Consider the following 4,780-nt stretch of genomic DNA (forward strand, 5'->3'; position numbering starts at 1 on the left):
GATGAGGGTCCATACAACCATATAATGAATTTCTTGGAAGTTTTTGATATCCTGAAGATTAACGGTGTATCAGATGATGCTATTAGATTGAGGGCTTTCCCATTCTCTCTCAAGGAAAGAGCCAAGCAGTGGCTACATTCTTTACCCAAGGCCTCCATCAAGACTTGGAACGAGATGGTCAAAGCTTTTCGTGCTAGATACTTTCCTCCGGGGAAGTCAAACAAGCTTCACAATGAGATATCGTCATTTGTGCAGATGGAGCTAGAGTAATTGTTTGAGACATGGGAGTTCTTCAAGGATCTTTTGCGGAGATGCCCACAGCATGTATTTTCCGAATGGATGATTATTTAGACTTTCTATAATGGGTTGAATCCGAGCACAAGGCAATTGCTAGATACTGCCACAGGAGGTACAATGGGGACTAAAACCAAGAAGAAGCCTGACAGTTGGCAGAAGACATTTCCATGAACAATTATCAGTGGAATGCGCGGGAAAGGAAAAAATGGTTGGGCTTCATGAAATAGATGTAGTAACTTCATTGGCAGCTCAAGTGGAATCGTTGAGTAAGAAGTTAGACCTTCTAATTTCTAATAGAGTGGTGGTCGTGACTACTTGCACCGGATGCAGTGGAGGACATGCTCCCTCTGATTGCCCGATCTCTATTGGTGATGCATCTTCGATGGAGAAAGTCGATTTTTGTGGGTAATGCAATGAGGAACCAAGGGAATCCATATAGCAACACCTACAATCTGGGTTGGAAGAGTCATCCCAATTTTTCATGGAGCAACCAAGGAGCAAAAAAAAGGCCATGGCACCAACGGGTTTCCAACAACAACATGCCCCAAACATGGAGAACCGAGTTTCAGGCTTGGAAACCCGAATGGCCAATTTAGAGAAGGCCTTAACTAGATTTGTGTAATCATCGGATACAAGTTTTCAATCAGTCGAGACCAATCCTATAGAGCATGTTTGCATAATCTTGAGAATCAGGTGGGGCTAATTGTGAAGTACCTATCGGATAGACCACAAGGAAGCTTGTCTAGTAATAATGAGACCAATCCTAGAGAGCATGTGAAGGCGATCACTTTGAGAAGTGGTAATGAGGTTGAGGATAGGCTTCCGAGTGAGAAGCCCAATGTAGACGCACCCAAGGTCATAGAGGTTGAGGAGGAAGCAAGAAAAGAGAAGGAGGTAGCACCCCCACCTTTCAAGCCAAGAATCCCTTATCCCTCTAGATTGAAGAATGACCAAGGGGATGAATAGTACAAAAAGTTCCTGAGTTTGTTCAAGCAACTCCACATCAACATTCCCTTTGTTGAGGCATTATCCCAAATGCCTAAGTATGCAAAGTTCTTCAAAGACTTATTGACTAACAAAAGGAAATTGGAGGAGAGTGCCTCTGTGATTCTAGATGCTTCTTGCTCGGCGGTCTTGCAAAAGAATATGCCGACCAAGAAGAAAGACCCGGGAAGCTTCATCATTCCATGCAACATTGGCAATTTGGGTGAAGAAATGGCATTGGCGGACTCAGGGGCTAGAATTAATGTCATGGCGCATACTTTCTTTCAAAAGCTAGGTTTGGGACAGCCTAGGCCTACTCGGATGACATTGCAATTGGCGGACCGAACGGTGAGATATCCGAGGGGCATCATTGAAGATGTGCCTGTCAAGGTAGACAAGTACATTTTTCCTGTAGACTTTGTAGTGTTGGACGTCGATGAGGATGCGGATGTACCTTTGATACTTGGGAGGCCATTCTTGCGCACTTCCATGGCATTGATCGATATGGATGGTGGGGAGTTGACTCTGAGGAATTGAGATGATAAACTCACATACCACCTCGCCGAAGCTGTGCGACATTCTTTTGACTTCGACCAAGAGTTGGACAACGAGGAAGTACTGATGCTTGGTTCAATGGAAGAAGTGCCATCTACTACGGGGATCATGAAGAAGATACTCCAAAAGATGAAGAGGGTGAGGAGATGCCACCGGAAACGCCCCAAGGTTGTTGGCGATGTGCGCGAACCGAATAAGTTGGATGAACCTCTACTATGTGGAACCAAGCCCGACAATTCCCCTTCTACCTTCAAGAGACTTCACTCATCATGCTTTCAAGCAATGGGTAAGAGGAAAACCTTCATTTATGAACCCCTGTGAGGTAAGATAGAGTACATCAAGCTTAGTGACATTAAACAAGCTTTTCTTGGAAGGCAACCCAAGTGTTTACTGTTTTCTTAGTTGTTAGCTTAGTGTTTGCATAAATAAAGTGTTGAGTCTTGGTATCTTGGATTTTAGTTGCTTTTGCTATGATTTTATTATGGACACTTAATGTCATCGTGTGTTTTCATGTGGTTTTCATGAAGTTTTGGTCTTTTGAGCTAGTTTCTCATGTTTTTCGCTGGTGTATTTTGCATAATAAGGCAGGCTCTGAGTGTGTATACATGTTTAGAAATTTTCAACAGAGCCTGCGAGTTTTCTAAGGCATTGAGAGAAAATGCACGGGCATGGGGAAATTCTTTACGCTGTTAGTTTTGCATTGCGAGCTCGACCAGAGAAGACACAGGGGCGTGGACACGCCCCTGTGAGCGACCTTGTGACTTCCTCATGCCCGTTGGTAATTTCTGCACGGGCATGCATTTTCCTGTAGGGACTTAGCAATTTATCCCGAGAGCACACAGGGCCATGGACTCACCCCTGTGGGCGAACCTGTGACAACCACACGGATATGGGTATTTCCCACACGCCTATGTGATTCTCTGCAGTAGAGCTCTCCTCCATCTCGAGAAGACACAGGGCGTGTGCTTGCCCCTATGAGTTGGACCTGGTTAATGTCCAAACATGCATTCACAACCTACTTTGGCTTCTTTCTTCCATACTTGTCTCCACAATCCTACATGCACAAAAGTAAAACAAATACACATGTATGAATGATAAAATCTAAGAAAAAATGATGCTCATTCTAGAAAAATAATACTTCATATTACTAATACACAAGCACTTATCAAACTCCCCCACACTTAAGCTTTGGCTTGTCCTTAAGCAAAAATAAACCATTGAAGTATAGAAGAAGAAAATATAGAAAGTTCTTGGCCTTAGGTTCACCAAAAGTATACAAAAGAAGCATCCTATAAGTAAGGGAAATTTCAACACCAAATACGAAAAATCAATGCTCTAGGTAAAAATTCGAATCAAAAAGGACAACAAACCCGAAATCGTGTAAGTGTGTGTAAACTCACTCAATTCAACCCAAAGTATACTCCTCAAAGTTCTAAGTATAAAGGGATTTATTTATTTACAAAACAAACCAAAAAAAGGCAGTAGTAGCTTCACACATCCTCTAAGGTTGCCTTTTTCCAAAGCGGCCGCTAAGGTGGCTTTCACACTTTTGAGGTGGTAGCTCTTTCTACCTGGGTAGTAGCTTTTACTCATCCCATGAGATAGCTCTTTCTCTCATTATGGCATATCTAGTATCCGACTTATGAGAGTAGCTTCATACTTCATAGGCGGTAGCTCTTTCCACAACAAATGCACAACCTAAAACAAGTATATATTTTCCTTTTACTTTTCATTCGACCATTTTTTTTAGAAGAAACTAACAACAAAGAGGAGCTAAAATAGTTCCTTAAATATCAAACTTGAGTTTCTACAAGGTTTAATGAGCGAGTAGTGCAATAATTATCAATCGGGCAAAAATTCCTAAACTTCCAAGTAAAAACTAGAGCATGAGAAAATTCAATGTTAAAAATTCTCCTAAACTTATGAATACAACCATTACAACTAAGGTAAACCTCTATTGGCTACATGAGCATTTTCGTTTAAAACTTATGGAAAGAACATGTGTAATGTAAACTCCCCGCGCCCCACACTTAAGATGTCCATTGACCTCAATGTACGCATGCAAGTACAATAAAAAGTATAACAATCAATGACATATGTGAAGGTAGGCAATTAAAACAATACTCTCCTGAACTCCTAATGGTACATTTGATAGAGCTATATTCCTTGAGAGTTGAGTTCCATAAGTAGTCCTCAAATCCCATACTCAAAAGACCATTTGCACGTATACACAAGGGGGTTCAGTGAAGCTCAACAAGAACAAAATAATCTCAAGTATATAAAGATAAAGCAAAGAAATACAACTCGAGTAACAAAAATAATAGATAAATTCAGAAGGGGAATAATTTTACGAGTGATACAAGTCCAAACTGAATACAAAAAAATAAACTACAAAACATAAATGCAAAGAAAATAAAAGACGCATCAAGCGTCGGTGTCTGGTATTATCTCGGGATCCGCTACTACTACTGCTGAAGTGGATGGTGCCTTTGGTGGTGATGGTGCTACCGGTGATGCCTGAGGAGTACGGCATCTCATAACAAAGGGTTATGTCGCGTCTCGCTAGAGAATCTGCTGTAAGATGTCGAGACACGGCAGGTCACTCTGTAGCACCCCCACAACACTCTTGAGCCTCTCAAAATGATCATGGGCTTAAGGTGGAGAGAAAATGCGCACAGGAGGTGGCTCCTATGTTGTGGAAGGTGCCTCTATCTCTATTTACACCTACTGGGGCTCCTGTGCCGGCTGAGACCGCCCTGCTACATCACCCTTGGCCTGTGCTATCTCTAGTGGGCCTGGAGCTTACATTTTAACCACTACCACCACTGAGAGCGCCGGTGGTGGTATGGATGCAGCAGAAAGCTCCGCACCGACGGCGACCGAGACTTGAGGGGGCCCAGGTACCCTTTCAGGAGCCTATGATCATATTGAGGGGCTTGAGAGC

General features: G+C 42.6%; 1 non-coding gene across 1 annotated transcript; it reads right to left on the minus strand.

Moving 5' to 3' along the window:
- Nucleotides 1–223: 223 nt before the first annotated feature.
- Nucleotides 224–329, minus strand: LOC120252609. Its single transcript, XR_005534066.1, has one exon. It is a non-coding gene; the product is annotated as a small nucleolar RNA R71 (small nucleolar RNA).
- Nucleotides 330–4,780: the final 4,451 nt, after the last annotated feature.

This window comes from Dioscorea cayenensis, chromosome 21, assembly GCF_009730915.1.
Source record: "Dioscorea cayenensis subsp. rotundata cultivar TDr96_F1 chromosome 21, TDr96_F1_v2_PseudoChromosome.rev07_lg8_w22 25.fasta, whole genome shotgun sequence".
Classification (NCBI taxonomy): Eukaryota; Viridiplantae; Streptophyta; class Magnoliopsida; order Dioscoreales; family Dioscoreaceae; genus Dioscorea; species Dioscorea cayenensis.